Source organism: Fistularia commersonii, chromosome 17 (assembly GCF_037954325.1).
Source record: "Fistularia commersonii isolate RoL2024-O1a breed Wild chromosome 17, RoL_Fcom_v1.0, whole genome shotgun sequence".
Taxonomy (NCBI): domain Eukaryota; kingdom Metazoa; phylum Chordata; class Actinopteri; order Syngnathiformes; family Fistulariidae; genus Fistularia; species Fistularia commersonii.
In genome coordinates, this window is record NC_141300.1 from 4,127,835 (window position 1) to 4,155,632 (window position 27,798).

The following is a 27,798-nucleotide window of genomic DNA, read 5'->3' on the forward strand; positions in this document are numbered from 1 at the left end:
ATAAAGGATCAATTATTATACTGGTTAGCATTAATTCCCCATGTCCTAATAAGTTTCCAATCTGTCTGTTGCCTCAGCTCCCATTCTGTTTATTTGTGCACTGCAGAGAAATGTATCTGTATCAAGATAGTTTCAGTAATTTGAAGGCCTACTGGAAGACAATATGAACATTTTATTTAATTCTTTTTTTTTCTTTTTGTGATATTTCTGTTGTGGTTGAGGTTCCTTCTGGTGGCCTTGCTACAAAATATTGGCAAAATAACCATGGGGGGAAATACAAATGCTAAATAATCGCAGAAGCCCAGTTTACTCTCCAACCACGCAATAGAAAGGTTTAGTTTACACACTATGAACTAAATGTTCTGTTTGACTAATATATTAATAACTCAGTCATTCTTTATGAAATGTTCTTAACTTTACTTATAGCAGCCAAGCCATACCATTCAGCATATATTGCAATGCAGAAAATCCTCTGAACTGTCAGAGTGGATGCAAATTACCATTTTGAAATCCAGAATCCGGGAAGTGGAAGTTTGTGAGACTGTCAGCAGCACTGCAGCATTGGTTTAGCAAAGATTCATTGAATGCAGGAATCAAGTCTAAATAGACCACCCAGTTTTAAGACTCCATTTATTTACAGCTCAGAGTAAATAATAAACAGTGAAGTGATGTTCAGCACTTAGGGGTTAATTCAAATCCTGTGTGTTTCATTGGGTGGTGGGTTAAATGTTTGAGCTCTTCAAGCTTTGCTCACACTACAAACTTAGCAACCGAACGTCCGAGGATGATTAAGGGGATAAAACATCCACTTTGTTTTGGAAGTGAGTTTTTGGGCTCTTGGGAATTTCTGTTGACATCCCTAAGATGTGGAAATGAAACAAAAGTATCGTGATTTGTTTCGACATATATTGTAAACCAGGGAAATTTCGTGTTCCCATTTCATCACACTTTCAATATGTTACCCACTATAAATCAGATGGAGTCTCGGAAAAGGAGTACTTTCAAAATCGGTATGTTTTACATGCATCAAGAAACATCGTTGTGCTTTGTTACCTCGATTATTAATTTGATAGCAGTCAGAATGTGTATTCTTTTGCAAGAAACTCTGACCCCCTGCAAACATTTCAGAGTCGTTTTTTTGGAGACCTAATGCCCCCTTTGGGAGTGACATGCTCCCATGTAATTTTAGCCATGCTGACTACTTTTGGCATAGCAAAAAAAATAGCAAAATCATTAGCGCATCTTGTCTATTCGCCTTTGTAACTCATTAATGTTTGCATCCTGGGGAGGAAAGTGAGTGTTATCAGAATGTACACTCACTTAATGCCATTTGTAGATACCTTTGCTTTGCAAACAGTCACATTTCTTAGCTCTTAATACCTCACATTTCCTCTGATTATGTGCTGAATCAGCAAAAGAGTGGCAGGTCAGAGCCTGTGCCATATTGGGATTTGTCAGCAATGCAAGTTGTGCTGATTCGCAGCGGGAAAAAAGGCATAGTTTGACTTTTATCAGGTGATTGGAATCTGATTCTGTGCGTTTTTCTATTCGCTACTCTTTGTCCACTGTTAGCTTTAATTCTAATTTGTCAAGTCAGATTTTTTTCTTTTTATACGCCACCAAATTCCAATGCAAATGATAGACAGAAACCAAACATCCCCCCCTCATGAGCGAGCTCTCGGCGACTGCCTTTTACCAGCTCAGTATGGACGGCCTTCTATCTGTCTTGAAAAGTCAGGGATGGCAGAGAGAGAGGGTGAGAGAAAAGGACAAAGCGATTGAAAGCAAGAGTGTGATAGAGACTGAGGGATTTGAGAGAGCTGGGAGGGACAGGGACGAATGATCTCATACTAATAATAACAGTAGCACCAACAATGATATGCTAATAACTGACATTTTTACCATTTTTAATATGCATAAAATAATAAAATATGGCAGGGTTGCTGCAGTCAATCAAGCCAGGCCCCTAGGAACCAGGGAAGTGAGAGGATTTCTGTCATACACTGATGAAGGGATAAGCGCAGACAGGATAGAAAGAATGGGCGGAGATACGGTGACAATTTTAATTTGTCCAAAAAAAGTCAGACCACACATCCTCCATTGTTTGGAAATGTTAACATTATCACCTCGCAACAACGTTTGGTGCTTAATGGGCGAGACCGTGCCAGTAACACCTCTAAAAGTCAGAAACCAGGAGATGAGATGTTGGAAGCATCCTCTTTTTTAATCCCTTTATCCCTTAGGGTTTTATTGTTCCCACAGAATCATATGGATGCGTCACCATTTTATGACGTATCCAGCGATTCTCTGCTTCCTCTGACAGCAGATTTGCCGACATTGTTATTCTCTGTAGGCAGACATGGCACAAAGCATGTGTGCCTTGCCGTGGTAATGGGAAAATGCACAGTTTGTGGTCTTTATGTTTGTGTGTGTGTGTGTGTGTGTGTGTGTGTGTGTGTGAATTCCATATCGGGCAGGCACAGTGATTTCTTTGAATGTGACAGTATTGCACCTTCCAGGCACAAACAGCCAAAAAGTAAAATCCACATGAATGCACGGGCAAGGTCATGAACCCATCATACAGACGGGGACTTGGATGCAGCCGGCATTTCTCCCACTCTCACGCAAACTCATATCCACGTGAAAAACATCGTGGCATGTTTTGCTCAACAAGCGGTACACTGAGGAATAATTACACTTGCTGATGTTGTGAGATAAAATAACAAATAATAAAGGGTGAGCCTTTTTTTTTTGTAAAGCCTAGAATCCCCTTTTCGTTTTAGCAGCCGCATGCAAGCCTGTAAGACAGCGGGTCTCCCATCTCAGCCGCGAAGGGGGAACGACAGCGGTTGGGATGTAAAAAGCCGTCCAAGGAGACGGAGGGGAAAGAAAGAAAAGAAGTTTGTTTGCTGGAGATGGGGACTCACAGGGGGAAAGGGAAAAGTAATCAAGAGAGAAGATCGCAGATGCGGACGGACGGATACGAGATGGGATTTAGAGAGACACGAGTCATTTTGGCTCGCCGTGCCGCCGCTTGATTGCGCAGCGCCCTCACGCTGGTTGTGTCGCTTCAAGTCCGGCGGCGACTCGCTTGACTCAGCAACCTCAAGCCAAGTAAACAAAACGAAAATAAGCCACACTTGGAGGCGTTGCGGCCCATGCGATCTTGAATGTTAAAATAGCAGTATAATGTAGCAAGAAAGTAATATAAGCAAGTATAATATAAGCAAGAAAAATTAGGACTTTAACACAATGGCCTCAGTCTGAGAGGTAATAGATGACTAGTGGTTTGGATACACTAACACAGTATGTCCTGCTGTTTTGTTTTAATTCAGCCCAGCGTGCATCACATTGTTCAGCAATGAGGCCACGATGTCAAGACGTTTGACCAGATTTTGCGTGCCTTTTATTTTTTTTATTTATTTTTTTTTTTTACAAATTGCAGAATTTATTGAGAATTTTGTAAAATTTCAAAGACATGCTTTTTTTTTTTTTTTTTTTTCGTTTTTATAATCTTCCACAGTGGATGAAGCCAAAATCAAGCTTGCATTTTGCACACGTCGTGCAGACGATTGACTCGCTTGCACCATTAGGCATAAAGGCAAAATTACTCAATCTCACAGCTTTTCTAGATTTTCATAAACTCCTGGAAACAGCTATTATCATCCTTAGCTTCGGTCTAAAATAGTCACCGCTGCTTCCGCGCCAATGCCGATCCCAATCCACATACTTCTCCACACAATGCTCTACAATTAGAGTTACAGCAGCTACCCTGCTGCTAAACTCACACACACCCTCTCCACCTCTCAACCACGCTGAGTTATTCATTAAAATTATTCATTTCCTTGTCAATTACATTAACAAAACATCTTAAAACACATTCATTCAAATAAATTTCTGCTGCCTAGGCCCACTGGGGAGTCAATTTAGGCCCTTGCAGGCGGGTAAGCTCGCAATACACCGGCAAAATAAAAAAACTTGCCAATTTTAAAAAAGAGCCAGAAACCGCATGAAAAGGATTGTACAAACTATTAGAAGCGGATTTTTTTTTTTTTTCTGTGCAATATTTCTGTTATCTATCATGTGGTTACAGGGAACATTAATGGCATAATTTTGGGATTCAGATTCAGAAACACTTAATTTGGTCCCAAGGGGCAATGAAAAAAAAGACATCGCAGGAGAAATAATATTTCAAGCATTCCTGCTTGTTTTAAATTAAGCGCATAGTTTTAAAGGTAGAAATAAGACACTTTTACTCCAGTTTTTTTCTTTTTTTTGTGGTTTTAAATGGTGTCATCAACAGAATGTATCTCCTGCTTGTGCTTAAAGTAATGATCAAGGCTTCGCAATTCAATTTTCGCTCCATCCATATCCCGTTAAAGTAATGAGACAATTTAGAAATTCATCCTCATCGTTCATTCTCTGGTGAAGAGGCTCTTCAAATGACTTCTTTTTTTTTTTTCAGGAGAACTCCCTACCGCCAAAGTTGAATCGGCAAGGCAAGTGAGATAGGCAGCTGCTACAGGAAAGCCTCAGGTAACTGACAAAAATCACAAAATCGCCTTGTGCGTCTTAACTTACATATTGAAGCAAGGTTGTCTACTTTATCTGCCGGTGCGATGCCTTATTGCAAGAGATGCAGAGAGTATTGGACGAAAGGAAGTAGATTGAGAGGCTAAACTACGAAGCAGGGGAGTAGCTCAAGAACTATTGAGCTACTCTCAGATGACAAGGGCAGCGAGGCAACGTGAAAGATGCGCTTCTCCTTGCTTACTGTTTTTTTTTCTTTTTTTTTAAGTCGCAGGGCAGAGATTTACTGAGGTTAACTGTCCAATTAAGCACACATGAATGCATCTTGAGTGTTTTATGATTATGTAAGAAGACTTACGCAATGCAGACTTAAAAATTTCATTATGCTAACAGTTGAAAAGTAGGGCATTAAATTAAACTGTTCACACCTAGTAAGTAGAGGATACATCCTGAAAATAGATTAACTTGGACTTGTTTTCAGAGACATACGCCGCCAAGGCGAGATGGAAAACACAAATCTGCTGACTCAGTGTCCAACAATGCAAAAAAAAAAGGATGTGCATATTAATTAAGGATATATTAATATTCAAATGCATTCTCCATATTAAACGTGTAACTGCTTGGTGCCTAAAGCTGCGCTATAGTGTGCATTTCTTCATACTTCAAAAGATTCATTTTTGTTTTATTGCTTTATAGCTTCTTTCATTTCCCACAGTCGTCTTTTCATCAGGCCAATATAACCATTTGGTCTTTTAAACTTGCCCACTTTAATTGATTTATTTGTCATTGTTTAAAGGATAAGAAACGGGACAGAATAGTGTTTTAATGAGCGTGTATTCACAAATAACGACAGATCACTTAACCATCAAACTTTCAACCTCCAGCAGGATGTATCTTGAAGTCCAATTTCAAAGACCTGCTCTAAATCTCCACATAGATTTTCCCTCACATGAAATCTTTTCCAGTCTAGAAATGCAAATACAAATAATATTGCACAGGGCCTAATATTCATTTTTACTTCTTTTTTTTTACCATTGCATGTGTCACTTTAGGTCTTAAGTGTGAAAGTAGTTGAATAATAAAGAACACGAGACATGTTAACGAAAAGAGGAAAATTTGAAAGTAAAAATCCGAACACACACACACACATACACACTAGCTGGTTTGTCCACATCGCAGGTGCCAGGACTTCTGAAAATTGTTCACATTGGTGCAGTCGTCTGGAGACCACGGGAGAAGGTTACTCAGCATTCTGCATTTCGCCGATGAAACATTTGATACCTGAGACCTGGGTGGGTTGTTGGTGCTGAATGTGGGGAGCGTAGTGAGACTCCTACGCCAGCCATGTAATGAGTATCCCACCGGCACTCGGAAACTTACCCTGCGTGCGGGCCTTTATGAAACATGGATGGACGGTCGGCAAAGGGTTAGCTAATGGATGTGCTGGCAATACGCTGCTGCTCTTTAATCACAACTGAGTCTGGCTCTGCAAGGGCAATGTGCTGAGCTTAGATTTCTCTTATCAGGGACAGTCCAATCCTGCACATTAATCCTCTCATGTGAATTAGGGCTCACTCTACAGGGATGCACGGTGAGACACTTGTATTTTTATGATCCCTCATTTCATGTCTCCCCCACATATGCAACAGGCATTCACTTAAATTGTTTTTTTTTTTTTCTTTTTTTTAGATTGAGAGGTTCTTAATTCCCTAACCGTAATAAAACATTTTGGTGAATCATCATTGACCGGTATCACATCAATCAAACTTGAGAAGCAGTGCAGTGCAAAACTGTTTTGAATCTCAGTATTCACAGCCATATACTGGTATTTTCTTAATCCTGGTGTATAAATACAAAGACCACTTTTATTTATCTTGAGATTTTAAGTGTCTCCCACAAATAAACTATGCTTATGCAAATGTAATGCTAAAGTAATCATCACACATGTGATTGTTTTCTCCATTAAGGCAATACAATCATATCCAAACTAATAAATCACTTGTCCAAATGCCCCGTGTCAATGTTTTGGTTGCTAAGACTCACGAATTCACCCCCAAAATATCTTCTTCCCCTTCAACGTGATCGGTTATGACAGCTGTCCAAAGCTTGTTTCTTCTTTTCTCTTCTTTTTTAAAGACAAGGCAGAAGGTTCAGTCAGATTGTGTTATTGGTTTTCCATTGTTAAACCTGACATAGATCTGAATTGCGCCCTGTTTTTAGAGGGTATCTTGAATTAGCAATATGTTTCTAAGTACTTTGGCATCGTAATTACTTTTCTACATTTGCCAATGTGAGCGGTATCAAATCAATATCACGCCGGGGTATGTCCCTCATTTGTTTTAATGTGCGAAATAGTGTTGCCCCGCAGCAATGTTTGTCCCCACCTGCCATTGCGCTGTGTTGAAAAATGTATGCACTGTTGGAAAAACATAGGAATCGCTTATTTCAGGGCTGCATTGTACATACTTGACTGCTTGGGTGGATTTAGGTCACGGTTTGCGAGCACATTAAGAGTTGCTATTTCATCTTCAAGGATGTGTCACAATGTGATTTCATCATAACAGGCTCCCTGTATTGCTTTTACATCCAGCTTTCTTTGCCTGTTCTTACCTCCATATGTTGCATTGTGATGATTTGTCAAACCTAACACAGATAAAGAGGATTTCTTATTCCTATCCCCTTCCCCAGCAGTTAAAAAGTAATTCCATCCTCTCAGTAGATACGGTTTGTTCCCCCTACTCCGGTCCCTCAAATTCAGGTGAAGCTTGAAAAATGTGCAACTATTCAGCAGAAATGATGGTGACGTTCGGGGTCGGTAGGGGTGGGGACGGCCAAGAGGGCTGTCAGAACGGAAACGGGAGGTGTGGGGCGCGAAAGCCCCAGGCACTTGTGGCTCTGACAGCGAAGACCTCTAAACCTGAATTTCAGGCTGTCACTAATGTTGACACCCTGAGGATTTGAGCTTGTCATTGAAATGCAGACTTCCAAACCCGCAATGTCATTCCCCGCTGCCCGGAGCTTAGACAAAACCTAAATCTAGGTACTGATGCATTAAACATCTAGCCATGGCGCCGAAATGGTCACGGGACCTGGAGAGATCTTTTTCGCTACATCGAGGCACGTCATGCATATAATCCTGACGGATTGTTGAATACTACAGATCAAATATCCACTCGAGCCCCTTGTCTGTATGTGTCGGGTCTCGATGAGACGGCCGCCGACGGAAGAAAATAATGTAATCGTGTCTGAATGCAAGACTTAATTAGGCAACTAATTTCTAATCCTAATCACTTTTAATTTTATTGAACCATACATTGTGGCCAAAGATGCGCACGTCCGCTCGAACACTTTCCACCGCTATGCCTTTTGCATTGCCTTCGCTCCGCAGCCCCTTTGACGACCAAAGTGCTGGGCTATAATGGATTGCAGCTTGAAAGGAGCTGATATTATGAATATTAATATAGATGCAGCACAAAGGCAAAAGGAGCGGAGTAGATTTGATGAACCCGGAAAGTCCAGTATCTGCTGCCCCTGGAACAAAAAACATACTTTGGATAAAGGGCACCGAAACCTTTCATGACAATCCTTTTTTGTTCTTTATTAACTGCCGTGAGTCATCATTTCGGGACTTTTCGCCTTTAACACGTGGCAAGTACAGATGTTAAAGCCTGCAGTATTATCAAATGATTGTGTGTCTGGTGCTTTATCTGATGTTCAAAAAAATGGCCTTGTTTCCCTGATGTATTCAGCCCTTAAGACTTGTGAGGCCAACTGAATACTCTGCAGTCAAACATTGAAAATGCAGTCAAAGTCTTGATAACGCTAACAGCAAGTTGTTTGAAACTCCCGAATCGTTCAATGGAATAGAATAGAATTGAATACTTTGCTCCAGAGATATTAAATGCTCATCCTTAAACACATATTTGCAATATGTTACTCCCCAAAACTCGAATTTTAGGTGATTTTATGGTTGTTTATGTAACTCTTTCCAAATGACTTCTGGACATTTTTGATTTTTTGAAAGGTCTTTGAATCAACCAACACAGTGCCCATCCATCCTGCTGTTGGTCGGTGCTTTAATATATCTATACACACACACACACACATACACACACACACACACACACACACACACGTGTATATTTATGTATATACACATCTATATATACGTATACATGTGTATATGTATATAGAGATACACCTACATACAGGTACACATATGTGTGTGTTTGTGTGTGTGTGTGTGTGTGTGTGTGTGTGTGTGTGTTTAGTTTGCTAGCGTCATTATGATTTGTTCAATTTTTTCCCCCATCTACTGAAGAGTCACATGGCGTTAGCGTTCCTCCCTTTACCTCAACTGTTATCTTATTTGTCATTTAATGCGATGAAAATGCACCTGGCGTCCATGTATGCCATTGTGGCAATCATTTTAAGAATACAGAGAGAAAAACACTGAAATCAAATAAAATCATCACAATGAAAAAGGCAGGGAAAACCTCTGGAGCCATTGGAGCAAGCCGGCAAAGACCCGGAACAATCAGACATAATTTCTGTCACCACAATTGTCTGTATTCAGGGTATTATCTAAGGACAAAATTCGCCATAAACTGACTTTGAAACATCTCATTTAGCTTCAAAAAAGATGTTTAATAAGATGGTAGCACCATCAAGTTGTTATATGATTTATAAGTTATATACTTTTTCCCTTGAGTTTTGAGCATCAACAAAATTATTTCTTAAAATGATCCAAAGCGGATCATTATAAGTGGAACAGATGGTTGTCATAGTGACTCAGAAATTGACAGTTATAGAACTGGGGTTTTATATTGTATTTCGTTACATTTGTGATGACATATATGTAACATCCTGTCCCTCCACAGAGCAGGGTTTTCTAGTTGCCCCCCCCATTTTCAGTATCATTGAGGAAGATTATGACTTAATTGCATTTTTTTTTTTGTTAGTCTTTTAGTTGTTTTATATGTTTGCTATTTTCTACAATGACTGACAATTATCACTCTCCACTGCGCTGGCATTTTATTGCTATAAATGTTTTAGCCCTGTTGCGTAGCCCTAAAGCAGCCCCTTTTAAAAATCGCTGATTGCTCTGGGTTAATAAAAACCAGCCTCATTCCCTCGTGCTTTTTTCTGCTTAAACATTCTCTGCGGTTCCACCTGTGCTGTTGCAGGAATCCCACGGTCGAGACAGGCTGGAGCCGAGCACATGCTGAACCACCGTTAGTAACAACTGATGAACTGAATGAGGAACGAATGACCCATCGCACTTAGTTTCCATATTTTACCACGGCATTTGGCGGCAGATGAAAAAACACAGAAACAGCCTCCTGTTGAGTAGTAAATTTAGCATAAATGGCTTCACGGGTAAGTAGAATAATTAAGATGCCATTACTTTGGGGTAAAGACAGCACCTTGTGTTCAGAAAACCCATGCAGACTTTCTTTTAGAATATGAGTAACCGCAATAAGGAATTTGCACAGGCTATTCATTCCCTCAATTGACGGTAAGTGTGTGAAGCATGGTGTGACTGTGTGTGAGTATATCTGCGAGAGCAAGAGATGGTTGGGTAACATATACTTTGGTGTGCACTGAGGAGAAAGAAGGAAGATGTTGCATTAATGCACTGCAACCCGGAAGGACCAAATGGCGAGACCCTGTATCTGGTTTCGTGTGGTTGGGAATGGAGATAAAATCCCGGAGGGATCAGGTCTTTCCATGTGGCCTGCTACTCTCCCCCGTAACAGTTTGAGGAGATATTGCCAAAATTTAAAATGACTTGAGCTTGCTTATGTCATGATTTGATCATTATTGCTAATATAAGTGCATAGGCATGGGTGTACTTAAACAAGAGCACTATCCCTCACCGAGGTTTGTATTACCTTTAAACCTTTGGTGGTTTGTAACAATTTCAGAGGTCCTTTGTGATCATAATCCGACGATAGTCTGCCATGTCCGTAATTTAAAAGAAATAATCTCCAAATGACCTAAAATGTTTCACTAAACACAGGACATCATCATTAGTTTTGTGCAAAAAAAAAATCAAAGTCTCATCATCTTCTTGGGTTTTCTGGAGTCAAACCTCCATCATTGTCAAATCTTGTCAAATCAAGTTTCTGTCCATGAGACTTTCACCTGAGAGACTATAATTGTAATATCTATATCTAAACCTAACCTAAATAAAGGTGGACTTTGTATTTTTCACATCTTTCTGTTCTAAATGAGTGATCACATTCCTCCACTGACACTGCACATGAAAATAGACGCTTCTTCTGGATTGTCAAAAAATGGCACCCCGCATTTGTCGATGACAAAAAAGGGGTTCCTAACGCATCAGTATCCGACGAAGGCTTGGAAGTGAGAACATGTAGTTCCTGTGGGCCGATTTCAGCGCAAGTCGGAATTACCATAGCCTAAGTCACTCAACTTCCCTAAAACACCCTAAAGTCACATGTATATTTCAATAGTGTCTAATTTCATTTCTATTTGTTTTTTTCTTTTCTTCAAAGCACTGCCATCGGAAGAGTCTGACAGGCGGTTTGGAGCCAAATTGAAGGGTAAAAAGTCACAAAACCAATAACCAGACACAAACGTGAGAGTCGATATAAACAAAGCATGCGGTACCCCAAGAGTATATGCTATTACAAAAGCAACGCTGTCTTGGGGATGTAGGTCGAGGAACCCCTTAATTGTAAGGCTAATGTAGAACAAAAGAAGTCGATTCGTTGACTTGGGGTGAGGGTCAGGCGGGAGTCGTTGTTGAACTCTCTGGGTTAGTTATATTGTGCAAATGGATCCGCAGGTACAGTATATGTGCGTCTGGGGACGGATCTCCACCCCTCCTCTGTTCAGTTCAGTTCAGTGAAGGTCTCTCCAGTTTTACAAAGAAGGTCTCTTCAACTCCTCTATCAAACAATCTGTCTTCTCCGGCCAGAATGCGGCCTTGTCCTCGTCCTTACGGTGCAACGGAGCGGCTTTATTTTTCCTCAACTTTCCGAGAAACTTGTGAGATGCGAGGATGGAGTGGGAGCTGCGGCTCATCGCGATTAATATTTGGGTTTTCCATGCCATCGATTAAAAAGCTAAATCGGAAGGCGTCCGTTTGAATAAAATCCATGCCTACAGTTTCTGAATTCATCTGTTTGTAGAGCCTCAGTTGGTCCTGTTGCTGTCAATTTCTTCTCAGAATACTGGTAGCCAAATGGCTCACTAATCTTGAGATGCTCTCCACAGTAGAAATGGTAATTGCCTGAGTCGAGCGTTGATATTTTATATTCAACGAAGTGGTTCACAGCTTTTGAGGCGTTTCAGCAGCCTGTGTTGGCTGGGTGAGGGATGTGATGGAAAAGCCAGTTTTAACCGTCTTTAAAAGTCTACGGAGTTACTGATGCCGCGATTTTATTTAAGGAACCAACAAGACAACAGGATGAATGAATGAGGCCTGGAACAAATGACGTCACAGTGGTTAAATGTGTTCATTCAGAGAGTTGTAAACACAGTTAATTGCAAGTAAATGTATGCATCAAAGAGCAAAAGTCTCAGTTTTGTTGAGTGCTGCAAGGTTTTAAAATGGTCCACATTTCTTTAACACTCCGGAATGTGTTTTAGGACACGTACCTTTCTCTTTCTTTCATGGTAAAGGACAATGTTTTACAATTTCTTCCTAATGCTGTTTTAACGACTTTGTGTTTATTACATATTTCATACGTCACTATTTTTCCAACCATAAATCTCGTAAAAGTCGTTCAAAAATATATATCATTGAGATCTTGATGAAAGTGCAAATGGCGTGTCAAGAAACTAATAGTTATTCATTCTATATCTATATTATATACACATGATTACATACGCTTATCATACATCTCCCAAAATCGACCACAAACAGTAAGATATCTTGGTTTTATATTTCATCATTATTTTAATCTCTTAAAAATAATGTCTTAGAACCAAGTGGTCGAAAATATATTATTATGTTACCAGTGCAATAAACATAATAGCATTGTTAAAAGATCATGGCAAGTTAGTATGAAAGTCCTTTTTGAAGGAGAATTGTTTCGGATATTTTTGTACACAGCGGCCTGAAAAATATACAGACAGACAAATTCTCCCCCACACACACACCATCAACGGTCTTCTTTTACCCCAACTCCCCTCAGTTTGTCAGGCCTGCACACCACCGGCCTGTTTGTGGCCTAAACGTTTAAACGTAAATTTAATTGCTTGCAACATTTAACTGAAGACAAGGCTTTAGAGTGCAGGATGAGTGAGTCAGCAGCTGTTATAAACTCTTTTACTGGAAGAGAAAAGACAGGGACTCGGCTCACAAATATTCTCAGGAACATATTTTTGGCATCCAACATGAACATTCAATTCACAATTCAGAACTGAACCCGAGAAGATGCTTTTGTATCAGCCTTTAAAATTAAAGATCCTTGGATTGAATACCGGAGTGTTTTACTCATTATATATGACAGAATTGAAAAACAAAAAAAATGTTCAGTGTTGAAAGGAGATGATTGGAGTGTAGCAGTCCTCAGAAATTAAGTTTGATCTGCTTCAAAGCTCGAGCTGCTTTTTCAAGTGTGAAAGAAGAGAAAAGTGTACAAAAAAACCTAAACACTTAAAAACATTGTTTCTTTGGATTCATTTTGAAAAGGCCGTAGCGTAATACGGACTGTCGAGTTTTCAGTGTTTTAAAACCAAATAAAGACAGTGAACTGTCTCTCTCTGGGTTAAATCATATTGCATGGAAGGCTGTTAACCTGAAGGAAATTGGTAACATTTGGAAACATAATTGCCACTAATGTCTTAAAACAATTAGGGTGATGAAGGAGAAATGCATCTGATGACACATGCTCATTTTTCCACCGCGGAAATGTGAATTTGTCTCACACAGCTGATTAGAGGGAAGTGGTTGGAGTATACTGACCTACCGTGCAATTTGCCCCTCTTTGTTTCTCCCACAGAAATGTTGCTAGACCACGTTGCAAGTGTCTTTCTGAAGGGATTGACAGTGCAGAAAAACAGCAGATGGCAGGTTGTAGATGGAGCCTCAAATTTGTGCAAGTCTACAACCTGGATTTAGGAAAAATTTATGTCACTCCAGTTCCAACAAAATCACTTAAAGTCTTGCATATTCAGTGATTAATTCTGTCACCACTATAATTTTCTTTATTCAGAGGCAATGTAGACAATGTCTTAACATCTAAGCCCAATGGTTGTAGTGGGACAACCATTCTTTATAACTCTGACAACATAAACAGAAAACATTCTGCTGACAGTTGACTTCAGACCTCCAGCATGCATGTGTTTCCTTTTCAGTGAAAGGTTTATATGTGCGCAAGTTTCTATTTTTTCAAGAAAAAAAGTTTTTTTAATCCACTTGGTAGAGGTAACCGTCTTGCAGCCATTTGCTTTGAGAGTTTCTGATTTTCTTCTAGTTTGTCCATTGCTTTTAGCATAGTATATTAGTATATTATTATCATTACCATTATTATGGTATATTATTACAATAATATTACAAATGGTGTAGTATTACTAGTAGTAGCATATTTGTTCCTTAATTGCCCCTGGCCACTTGTGTTCACCTTTTACAGCCTAAAACCTAGGCAATGCAAAAAAATAAATCTAAAAAAAAAGGCTTTTTTTTATTGAAAAAGCCCTAATGTTACTAAAATTTACAATAAATCATCCATTCTGTTTTGGAGTACTGGTTGTCCATCCACTGTCCATCGCTTTTTGCTGCACTCAAGGGCGCAGAAATACTGGCCAATCTCAGCTGTCATTGGGCGAGAGGCAGGGTACACTTATATTTGCTTGAGATTAGAAAAGGTTTTACGATATAGAAGGTGCACGTGTTCATGTCAGGCAATCCTCCCTGTCTGAGATGCTGACCACATATGAGCAATATTACAAATCTATGAAAAGCAGCCGGTCGAGGGAAAAGTGTATAGATGTAACAGAAGTAATTTTTTTTTCCCTGCTAAACAAGAACCAACACCGACTTCATTACACTAATTAAGTTGCAGAAGAAATGTTTACTTGGTTCCCTGGTGTTTATGGGCATCTCCTTTAAAATAAAGCTGCTTTGGGTTTCAGTCCAGCTTAAAGAAATCACAAGCTAGCTGTTTTTATTGGGTATGTATTCCGAACAAAGATCCTGTTTGTCTTGTCGTTCTGATAGCTTTGATCGTCTGTTATCCAGACGGAAGTTTAATCCCTCAGTGTGATCATGGCGTGTGGGTGGGGGCTTGTGAGGACTTTCCCTTAATTTCGGTTCATTTTCCAGAGAAGAATGAAAGGCCGTGACCAGAACGAATGTTGTTCTTGTTCTTGGTGCCCCTGGGCCTCACCCACAGCAGTACCTGTCATCTGTGCGAAGCATTCGAGGCGACAACATGGCGACAAAAGCAGAGAGCCACACAGTCATGTCGGTCGTTTGTCGGTGTTTAACACAAGCCACTGCAACGAGACAAACAGTGCTGGGATCCATTTCCTCTGTTCGGGGTCGCAATTCTTTATTCAGGGTGGTCTTGCAAATTTGCCAGGAAGGTACTGCTATCTTTTGCACCAGGCACTCCCCTGTGTACCCAATGTTCTGACACCTCTTTCCAGAAGTTACAAGCCATTTGTGTGTCTTTATAGATCCCTTGCATACTTTTCCATGCTTCATACTTTCATCATCAAAAACATCCATTACTGTACAACCTTCTGGAGGTGGAATGATGACACTTACGTATTTTAAACTGAAGATGTTGCAGAATGACCTTCCGCATCTGAAGTATTTGTTTTTGTGCTCAGCTGGTTAGGGGAAGGGGATTCTGGTAAGCACTACCAGGATTGCAAGACACCCGCTAGCTGTCATGAAAATATTCCCACGATCTCCTTTAAATTTACACCTGAATGTTTTTGGAGATCCATCCATCCATCCATCTTCCCCCGCTCATTCGGAGTTGGGTCGCGGGAGCAGCAGCCGGAGCAGTGAGGTCCAGACCTCCAACCTCTCCCCCGCCACATGGTCCAGCTCCTCTGGAGGTCCCCAAGCCGTTCCCAGGCCAGCCCGGAGACATAGTCTCTCCAGCGTGTCCTGGGTCTTCCCTGTGGTCTCCTCCCTGATGGACATACCTGGAATACCTACTCCCCCCCCTGATGACCAAACTTCTCACCCTATCTCTAAGGGAGAGTCCGGCCACCCTGCGGAGAGAAGTCATTTCGGCCGCTTGTATCTGCGATCTCGTTCTTTCGGTCACTACCCACAGCCCGTGACCATAGGTGAGAGTGGAAACGTAGATGAACCGGTAAATTGAGAGCGACGCCTACTGGCTCAGCTCCCCCCTTCGCCACGACAGACCAGCACGGAGATATACAATATATCTCAAACACAGTGTGCTCGCCTTGCGGAAAATACCAATAACGGTGCGGAACCTGTAATCTACCAACACTGTAATCTCCTGAACAAGAATCACACTCGCTGAGCCCATTTTTTCCATGCAAAACCTACTTTTTACTTAAGGCTACATTGTCAGAGATGCCTGACTCTTATGAGTCCAATACCAGGGGAGGAGAGTCTTGACATTATAATCCATTGCCAAGGGTGATAGGTTAGCGGAAAGCTATTTTCTGGCCATGAATCGTTTTTAGGGAGACCTTGTGCTCCTGAGAGTGATGTAAAATTGATGACCGGGTGTTAAAGTGGCTCGCATTTCTTTCCCAGTGGCCCCCTCCGTCTCAAAAGTTTCGGGGCACGACCGAAGTAATCTTGTTAGAATTCAGATTCAATCATTTCCTCGGAGAGAATATAGTCGATGACGCCACTTATTTGCATGTGTGTGTGAGAGCACAATGCATTATCCTCAACTTATTAATGGCTCTGCATAAATTACTTTTGGCCTCGCTCCATCACATACCCCCGATTAAAAGTAAAAACAGCAATTATTTTCACGTACATCATCCAAGGGGCAATTTTGTTTCACCATCACACTGCCGAAACTGTGACATGAGGTGTGAAAATATTGAGTTAATATGTAATTATCGGTTCTCAAAGGAAACAGGCAGAACTGGGAGCCCATCAGCACTAAATGTTCAAGTCAGTAAAATCAGATGAGGAGCAGAAGCCAATTTCAGCTAAGACCCTGTGGAGACTCACTGTCGGTGCACTCTGATTAAGAATAGTTGACAGCTCAGTAAATGGCTCTCTCTTGCATAACCAGGATGAGGCCGAATTGTGTATAACATTATCATTTCATAATGTTGTCTATGCATTAACATTCGCATTAACATTTTATAATTTCATCAAAGTCTAGGTCATGTCGTTGTAGGGATCCCGTTGTTAGGAAATCATGGCAAACAGGATTCAGTTGGTAAATTTGTTCCGCTGTTCCACGCGGCGTCTAGTTTATTTATGCTTATGTGTCATTTTGAGGGAATAGTTCCTCATTAAGGTTATGAGAAGTCTGAAGTCAATTTGTATTTTCCCTTAACCACCCTATGGCCTTAGAACATATATCTAAGCTACATGTTTCATGTAGATAAATATATAAAGTGAGAACAGACCTGAAATAAGTGGTCCGTGTCAGCTGGTAGCAAGTCGTGCATTGGAATTTAGTACGGGAACGGTTTTCCTTTTACAAAAACAGATCAATCCCTTTTTATTTTTACACAATGAAGAGTCAGGAATCAACATAAAACCAAGAGTCCCTCTCACAAAGTAATGGTGTCACATTCCAGTATATCTGAGCAGCAAGCGTTTCATTCATTCAGTCACGCATTCTTCGCATTCTGATGTGTCACCAGTGAGGCGTGAGTTAGCACGATCACACATGCCTTCTTTTATTTATTTTCATAAAGACACTTAAATCTGCATTTTTTTTGCAGAAAATCATTGTTTTACAGTAACTTTAAGTGTCGGTGTGCCATCTCTCAGATATTTTTTTTATTTTATTTTTTTTTTTTTTGCAAGAAGGTCCCTGTTCAATTCCAACAGGGGGCATTTCTCCGAGGAGTTTGCACGCTCTCCCCATGTTTGCGTGGGTTTCTTTCAGGTTCTTTGGTTTCTTCCCACGATCCCAAAAACATGCAATAAGCTCATTGGAATCTCTAAATTGCTCCATCATGTAAATGAGGAAGTGAATGGTTGTATGTCTTTATTTGGGTCCCCGTGATCAACTGGCAACCCGTTCCAGGGTGAACCCCCGCCTCTCGGCCGCTGACAGCTGGGATAGCCTCTGAGTGCAGGATAAGTGGAATAGATAATGGCTGAATGGAATAGAATGGTCCAAATAAACATCTAATGTTAGCATCCTCAAACATTTTTTGTTCAAATGGAGCAGTAAAATTGCTTTTCTGTATCTGGCATATGTCCTTTTTTTTCCATTCTCACAGTGAGTCATTTGTCTCGCGGCGAGTATTTATATAGGATGCGGAGACAGATATTCTTTTGGCGAGTGACATTACGTTTTCATAATCATCGCGTTGCGTGCTTCAGTATTGTCTGGCTTGTGAGAGAGTCTCCTTTTGTCTTTTTCAACACCATTTATTCAGTTCTCTAAGTAGATGCCCCCCACTTTCCACACTTAGGAAAATGGGGGAGCTTCTGCATGTCGCTATTGTGTCTTTTACAAAATATCCATCAACCGGTCCTCCGCTCTTTGCTCTATTGCTGCATTGTTTTCTTGGCAGGAGATATCAGTAATACAATCTGTCTCATAGCAGCGGCAACAGTGGGGATTTTTTTTCTTTCAGTTTTTTTTTAATGGAAAAGAGATGTGCAGTCTTTCGCGCATTCTCCAATTCCCATGATTTCATGTGAGACATAATCCGTTGCTTTATCAGCAGTTATTGATTCATTGCTGGAAACTGCATTAAAAACACAATGCCTTTGCTGATGATTTTTTTTTTTTCTAGAAAGAGAGCATTAATACTCAGCAGGACATTTCCTGAGGAAAAAAAAAAAAAAAAAAGAAAAGAAAAGGATTCAAGGCGTTTGCATTTTTCCATATTCTTCTTTCCTTCATATTCTCCTCGCTCCAGTCTTTCTCACTTGATGTGAGTGTTTGCTGGTCTGTTGGCTGGGGAGCTCTGGATGGCACTGACAGTGCAGCTACTCATGAATGAACACAGCCATATTGACAGAACCTGTCTGCCAGGGCCAGAACTAATGTCGTGAGGGTCAAACACACACACACACACACACACACACACACACGTTTTACCCCCGCCCCCCCCACAGGCTTGCAAGGACTCAGCATATTGTGGGGTGGTGCCACCAAGCTGGTGCAGTTAGAGTTCATGTGAGACGTCCTCGCTCGGCAGGTTCCCACTATGTATGGACCTTTTTGTACCTCTAGATTTATTCCCCGGGACACTGGAGAATGTATTCAGATCTATTTGAGATGTGAAATAAATAACAGCGATGGCCCTCGCTGTCTCGGCAGGGCTGCGATACGTTTCGATGCGTCTGGGTCTTTATGTGTTAGCAGCTGAACGCAGCTCACACAGGCTATTGGTTACATTTTGGTGGATATATATTCAAGCAGCCGGGCAGAGGAGGGAGTCCATCGAACTATATTTGTCATGAGGGGGGGAGGGCAGAAATCTTGACTTACTCCTCAACGGAGATAATAACAAAGACGTTTTTAAAAAGTGTTTATAAGTGTATAACATGCAACTGGTAATCCAGCCTCAAAACCACATTCATGCGGTGAGGGCTCCAGATTCCCACCGGGCCTTTCTGCGAAATGTTCATGTTTCTGCTGCGGCTGACCGAGCGGATCGCGGGGACTTCGGGAAAACCAATTTGACCGGACCTTTTCCTCCGATTCTTGATAGAGGAGCGATGATTAGAGCATAACAACGGGCCAGAAATCCACCGGGAAGGGGTTGGGGTTCATCTGGAATAACAAGAGGTTCATGACAAATTAATTTACACAATCTGTCTGCAAGTTACAGCGTGATAAGCCGTGATAATAGCTACGATTAAAATGTTAAAATACAGCAAGCCAACAGCGTAAAAGACTTCTTTTCCTTACCGGTGCATAAATATCTGCTGCTTCAAATCCTCCAGGGATATGTGAAAATATAAACTGCATGAAACTTATATAGGAACTCAGGTAATGCGGTATTTCTAAATCTTGGAGACAGCGAGTGGAAAATTTGTTTTAAATTTTAAGCGTATTTCACAGCATGACTATAAGCCTCTCTCATATGGTCCGAGATGATGATGTTTTATGCGACTGGTAAAGTGGCAGTTATTTCATTATTACCCGCCTTATGGCCGGGTGCTCTTTTCTGATAGATTCTCCGAAGCCCGCTGCAAGACGCCAAAACACAAACACCTCTGTTCAGCTTGCTAAGTACTTTTGAAATTGAAAGTATCACACTCAGGTGGGTTTTGACAGAAAACAACCCGGTCGCTGCCCTTCCACCTCCTACTGCCTTCCTGTCTCCCTTTCAATCCACCCCGGTCTTATATATCAAGTCGCACTAATGACACTCTTCCTTAAGCTATCTCGTATCGCGCAATCTTCCGCGTTCAAGCCCGGCTTCTCTTGATCACCGCGGCGACACCTGTCTGGTTTCTCATATCTCACCTCGGAGGCCTCGTGCTCCTCTCTGTGTCGGGCAGACTTCACGCCGCGCTGTGTGTACCATCAGCTGTTTCCCACTGTCTTTTGTATGCTATGAGCCAGAGATGAATTCACAACCTTCAACCATGCAAAGACTGACCCTTTAATCCGGCCACATGGACAGACAGAGATCATGTGCTGGGGGTGCATTAAAGGGAGAGGGCTTCTTTTTGCAATTCACACAGGAAGCGCTAGGATCTTCATAGTAACACATGGTGCATGCCTGATTCTTTAGAATGATCTATTTGTCCACATCCCCCATGTTACCCCCCCCCCCCCCCCCCCCTTTTTCAACACTTCTCTGACCCCGTCAAACCCCGATAGTACCCGAAGGACCTTTTTCCGTTAGCGCTGTCAGGGTTCGGTCCCCGTAACACGTCGCCCCGAATCCAGGAGGAGAGAAACACCACTCCTGAGTTTGGTACGTGAATGCGGCTCACCAGCAGGGCTCTAGGGCTTTCGCAGCAAAGAAAAAAATCCAGACGCTGCGTATCCCCTGTTCCTCTGAAAGCCTTAAATACTTCTACGTTTGCAACCAGGGGCGACGGCAGGATATGGAAACTTGGCCTCTGACTAGGATACGCTTCTGTTGCGGTTGTCAGTTTCTCCATATAACTCGGACTTGAAGTGATGACTGCATCATCTTTATCCCATCTATCTTTCACTTCCTATAACACATAAAAGACCCCTCACCTGCTTCTCTTTTCTCTCTCGGCGCTGGGAGCGAGTAACCCAACACATGCATCCGGCGTGTAAGAGGAATGTTTTATTTAAGCATGCAGTTATTTCTATAAACGTCATTCATGATGAGACATTTACAACATGTTTATGACCTCTTATAAACACCAATCACACACTATATGGGTTCAAATATATGTTTTACTCATGTCGTGCTTTTATTAATAAACTTCTGATGACTGATATTCACAAGGAATGCATTTCATCTAGCGAAAGAAAGCAAAGTTGGCTAATCTCTTTTGACACATAACCATCGTTCAATGCGAAATGTATACAACTGCGACCGGGGAATGATGTGCAGAGTAATGAACCATGTGCCATTGTTTTGCTTTCCTCGAGACAAACAAATCCCCCAATAACAAGTTTGTCAGTTTTTAATTAGGGTTTACTCAGTCATGAATTTGCCGAAGAATAACATGAAATGCCCACATCATCACAAAACGCTTACGCGAATTGGCTGCGAGCCCTAATAACGGCATTTGCACTGACAAAAAAATACACAAAGGTTCTCCTTTCATGCGTTGACATTTCTTTATCTGTAAACCATCAAAATCCAGTGTCAAAATGTAAATGTTTCTTCAACGTTGTCAATTTAACAGTGGAATGTGTAGTAAAAACACCAAACCAAACCTTTCGGCTTCCCAGAGAACTGGACGAGAACTTTTTTTTCAAAATAGGGAAAAAAATTCATCTGAAAAATTAGGTAAAAACTAGTTATTATGATTAACTCTAAAAATGGAAAAGGTCACATTGATTCAAAGATGAAGCAATGTCCAATTTATATGACTACAAATGATAATACCCTTATGAGAAAGCCCTCTGTCCCCTGTCTGACCAAATTATAATTTATAACCATGATTATTTACTCCCTTTTTCACTAATTTCTTGTTTGGGGTTTGGGTATCTATATTGTATTTCAGATTTTTTGTATTTATTTGTAATTTGTTAAGCATGCAAATTGGGTGATATATTGTCATACATATTAAAGACAACATTAAAACCCATACACTATTCGATTTCTTTTGCAAGTGGATGTGAATCAGCTGGATTCACATCATATAAAATGTCACCTAGAGCGCCACATTGGGTAGGGCGACCTCTGCTTTGCTGCCTTAAATGTATTCAACCTGCAGCTTATCGTGTTGTCGATCGATACTTTAATCAACATTCAAAAAAAAAAAAAAAATGTAAGGAAAACCTAGACCAGCATTAAAAATGGCCTGTGTAGCAGGAAGATACATATAAACCAGATATTGTGAGCATTTGTAACTGTAATTGCACACCAAGGTGGCTATCTCAATTTATTTATTTCTATGCTGTCGATCGTCCTGGGTGATTTCCTAGCACCCACTCTGTCAGCAAGTGTCATTGATGGCAGTTTCACTGCTTCAGACACTCCACATGCGATTTTTGTTGGATGAGAACCGCGGCCCGAATCAAAAATCAATCTGAGCGTTGGGTGTACAAAGTGAAATACAGAGGAATAGAGGAAAAAAGCAAAGCTTATGAGCTCACCTCATGAGCCACTAGGTGCTCCTGCATAACTGAAATGATCTTTAGACCATCTGTTGTCTCTTTCGAGATACCATTCTGTCATGCTTTTGTTAGTACATTGACAAAAAACATTGTCATAAATAGTTACCATCATGCCCCGTGTCTCGCTTAATGTATCCACAAATGGGCTATTTTGGGATTCACGTACCGCTCCGACAGACACTACAGGCATTTGACCTCCTAAAGACGGCTTGTATTGAGCTGGACTTTACTGCACTCTGATACCGTGTTGAATTACAATGGCCGGAGACACTTTCTGATCTAAATGCTAATGCAGTATCCTGTAGTCTGAGTATACTCACTTTACTTGTATAACCTGTTTTGTCTCATGCATCGGACTTTATCGCTGGCCGCTCTGATGGACGTGCCTGCAGGAATGAAGTGTAAAATGAGACCTTGCTGCTGGGACACTTGCTTAGTACTCGGGGCTTTATGTGTATTTATTATTGTGCTGCAGACCTGCGCGTGTTTTTGTATTCTTTCACTAAAATCCAGATAAGCTTTAAAAAAAACTCACTTCTGGGATTCTCGTTTCTTCCTCCCCATTCGTGCAAAATGACGTTGACCATCGTGGGCTAGTTCATTTCAGGTTATTGTCATTGACAAGTCACAAATATAGGAGTAGGAGGGACCCACTGAACCTCCCAAATGGGTTCAGAACCTTTATTATATAAAGTTTCTTGTCAGTTCATGACGCTGTTAGTATCCATTTAGGAGTGCATTCAAAATGTCAAGAAGAAGGATGTGTCAATTCTGTGGTCAAAGCCCGTTTAAGATTTGCCGCAAAAACATTTGGAAAGGGGGAGTTAATGATGTGAACAAATTTGCTCTCATTGTACTCTGCTCTGGTCACTATCCCTGTTAATGGGTGATTATCATGGAAGATACTCTGTGTACCCATGACATGAAGTGGAGCTACAAATTAAAAAGAGACAGACGCGCGCTGAAGCAGGCTGGAGAAATGGATAGCGAATGTATATAAGCTTTGAGGAAAAAAAAGGCTTTGTCTACAAACTGAGAAAAAGCGCAACACGATTGTTTGTACAGCACTTTTCTATTTTATTTTATTTTATTTATTTATTTATTTATTTGTTTGTTTATTTTATTTTATACAATTATTTATTTATTTATTTATTTTACTTTTTCAGATTCTTTTTCCTTGTCATTGTCATGGTCATTTTCACTTTCATATTATTATTATTATTATTATTATTGTTGTTGTTGTTGTTGTTGGACGTATGCTTGCTTTCCTAAGTTATTCTATCAACTAATGACATAATAGTTGACATTTTATAGACACCTATGTAGAAGGAAAAGAACGTTTCTCTGCTTTTAAACCTTTAGTCTCTGCATTTAACAGTAATGTATATCATTTAACATTTCACCTTTCACTCCAGATTCTCTTTCTCACAGAGGTCTGGGAGGATGAGGATGTTTACAGTAAGAATATTTGTGTTCAGATATAAATGGGCCAAACCATTGCATTAATTCCCAACAACGTGGCTACAGTCTTAATTCCGCCACACCCATCTTTTGGCGTGAAGAACTAGTAGGTCTGTCAACGTGTCTGCTCATTTAGTCTGACAGCTAACGACTTCAGTCAATTGTAATGAAATATAGTTTTGTCTAAATAAGACAAGGAAGAAGCAGCTCTGAAAAGTCTGCTCGGTCATCCAGAGTCCACAAAGAGCCCGGTGTAATCCTTGCCCAGCACCGCACTGAGGCAAAAGAAGATGTAATATTTTAATTTCACGGGCCTTTAACTGTAATGTGTGACACTCCCCCCCCACACACACACACACACTGAAAGTTTATACTTTTTTTAGTATGCATCTTATTTTGGATGGCAAAATATAAAAACATTGGTCAAAATAAATTTGCAGAGCCCGTGAAGATGCTACAGTATGTTTTTGAAGTTCCCCTATGTTATGGGAAACTTGTTAGTGTTTACAGACTATTTTTAAACATTAAAAAGCCAACATTCTGCATTTTGTAGGTTATATTAACACTGAGCGCCAAACGCATCATGTTGATATGATTCTCTGTGTAAATTTTACCCCCGAAAAGCATAGTTTTATTATGATTTTATTGACTGGATTGAATGAAATTCCTTAGTTTGCACCTCCCTGTTGCCCTTAATGACGCGAAGGTACTTCGGGCACAAAATACCCTCGCGTCATTTCTCTGCTGAAAAATAAATATGTGCTCCGATTTACCTCTGGATGGAATAATTTTATCCAAAACAAAATGTGACTGTTTGTGGCTTTGTTTTTTTTGAATTCCTTGACACACTAGCGCAATGAAAAGGTGCAGGAGACACTCCAGATAAATATCACTCCTGGCCATTTGTAATGTTTCTGCAATAATGCTAAATCGGCGTAGCAGGATGCTGGCAGTCCCCACGCCACCCTCCACCCCGACACTGATACTTTTAAACTCAGTGAATACCATTATGCGTAAACCCGACATTCTTTCAGAGTTTGATCTGCAGGGGGAGCCTGGAGACATAAATTCCTAATTAACAACCTCTCCAGACACCTTTATCGACTTTTTTGGTGCAAATCACCATAGAATGACAGCACTGTCTGGCTGCCCTCATCTCGAAGGGTTATAATCTGTAAATCATAAAAAGGGCAAGAGAGACCGTAAATATCAAGACGGATTGACATCTGATTTTAATTTGATTTGGCCGACAAGGTGGGTGTCAGAATAGCTACCCGGTCAGCAAAATCTCAACGCCACCCTTGGCGTTTATAACGTGTACTGTTAAATTGGCTTTTCACCATTTAAGACCGAGAACATATATATTTTCTGTATGAGAAATTTAGGGGGTTGTCGGCCGAGTCGTCCATGAATCCAGACGCGATCGGATGTTCCTGGAATCTAAAGGGTGCCGGCCTCCGACAGAACGCATAAGAGGAAACCCCTTTGTAGTTGTAATCTTCTTATACTGAAGCCTGGATCGCGCCGGGAGTCTGTGCTGTTGCACGTGTGTGTGTGTTCAATCTAATGTATTATAAATCATTCATGTATTTAAATGCATATATTGTCCTGGAGAATTCCGCCACATGCTCCAAAGCTGCTTCGATTAGAATTTCATTCATTCAAAATGAATAGATAAATACATCAATAAAAATATTTTTGAAGAAATAAATAAAAAAAAGTTTTCATCTGCTATCATTCAAATAGCAAAAGTACTTCACTACAATTCTATGAATTTGTTCTCTAAAGCTTCTTCTCTGACACGTAATAGAAACGTTTACTCTCAGGATATCAATATTGAATAAATAAATGAATAAGCATGTCATTTTTAGCCATGAATGAAACAGCTTGTTATATTAATTGATTGTTTAGCTGATTTTTTTAGCTCCAAATTTAATATTTTATAAAATTAATATGGTTCATACTTTACAGATATACATGTCTTGACCTCACATACAGAATTGCGACCGAGGCCATGATGAAAAAAAGAAAGGTTTCCTAAACACCTACATATTTACCAAAAAGTGCAAAGAATGATGATCGTCTGAATCATTTTCAGGGACATTTTTTTGTATATCCAGTAGCAGATGGCTGTTTTTAAATGACTAAACTATAGTAAAATACAATAACAGCAAGCCAGTAATGGCAAGAGATAAATAATTGTTTTCCTTGAACTATTCAACAGCCAAATGGGTCTTTCTTTCAAAATCTATTTAATTCCTGATCTATTATGCATAGACCTCTGAAATGCAGTTCTGAGATGACTAAAATCCAAAGCCATTATATTAAAAATGATTCTCACTAGAGCTAATTCTTGTCAGTATTTTTTATTTTATTTTTATTTATTTTATTTTTGGTGATATGGTGCCCTAGAACACTTGGCAGAATGCACACGTTAGCCTCATAACACAATGCAATTTTTGTTTCCGTCCTTCCTTCAACACATTAGGCATCAACTTTCATCTGTTTTTTCCGTGTCACCTCGCCCTTCATTTTCCAAAGTCAGAAAGATATTGCATCTGTATTTTCTTCAAAGGAGTCCGTTATTGTGCATGGGGCCTTATTTTACAAGTGTCACATGGTGTCGCGTTAGTTTTGACGTAACTATTTCCAGGCCCCTTTTTAATGATTATTTTCCATTGAAATTACAGGCTGAAGGACTTGTAAAAATATAGGGAATCCACCCAAGTACATGTTGAAACTAATGTGTCATTTGACTTGAATCTAAACATGAATTTAATCTTTGGGAGTAGATCTTTTGCAGCTTCACAGATGTTTTTGCTGTTAAACCACATATATATGTGTGTGTGTGTGTGTGTGTGTGTGTGTGTGTCTGGATCCCTGGGTGAGAGGCGGAGTTCACCCCAGACTGGTCACCTGTCGATCACGGGCCACATGCTGTGACATCGAACCATTTACTCTTTCATTTAAACCGGCTGGCTATATTTGTGCACGTCAGCCACTGGAACCATCTATGATGCTGCGAGGCAGGAGTGCTCATTCCTGCTCTGCACTCACTGATACTCACACTGTTCTTTGAATTTATACTAATGAGGAGTTACTAACCTATTATAATTGTGCTATTACACCTTTGCAGTAGTTTAACTGATATTTCTGTACATAGCTCAAAACTGTGAATGAACTTCCAGAAACACTTTCCCTAATGCAATAGAACAACATCAAGGGTTACTTTGCAAAGTTAACAAAACTGAAATTTAAGGTGCCAAATCTTATTTGCAGATGTTCGTACCGGGGAACGATAAGCTTAAAAAAACATAGGACTGTAAAAAGGTTGAATGAAAGAGATAAAAATTGCATTTGTTTGGATTGGGTCCTCAAAATAATGTTCCATTTACCTTGTCAGAGGAATTTTAGGTTGCCATTGCTATGTCACATTACACAGTTATGTGCTATGCACAAAGTAACGTTTTCCAACAAGCCCATCTGGGGACCCTCGACCTTTTATTCACCGTTTCCGCTTCAGTCATGGCTTCTATTTTTCACTCAAACCCCGACGACGGCTCACTCAGACCTTCCTCTTCGCTGCTCACAGTAAGATAAGGCACGTACTAAAACAGTTGCAGTTGCTAAAATACGGAAAAAAAAAAAAGTCAAGTCAGATTTTATTGTTGCGTTGCCTGTGACGAAGCAGAAACCTCAGACGGTTTACCGGTGAAGAAACCTCGGACGGTTCCAAGCTCAACGTGGACGCTCATCTGCCTCAACTGGTTGGGTTTAGGAAGAGTGAGCGAGAGAGAAGGGACAGGCACGCATGATCTTCTTCTTTTTCTTTTATTTTCACTTTCCTCCTCTCCAACCAACCGTTTTCTGTATCCTCTTTCTCTCCCATCCATAAGGC

General features: G+C 40.5%; 1 protein-coding gene across 1 annotated transcript in view; it reads left to right on the forward strand.

The window, feature by feature from the left end:
• Positions 1-27,798, forward strand: part of tspan9a (tetraspanin 9a) — a 206,404-nt gene that overhangs the window by 99,510 nt on the left and 79,096 nt on the right. The window contains exon 3 of the mRNA XM_086163252.1: positions 4,466-4,536. The gene's annotated coding sequence lies outside the window, so the exon portion shown is untranslated. The remainder of the gene's footprint in view (positions 1-4,465; positions 4,537-27,798) is intronic.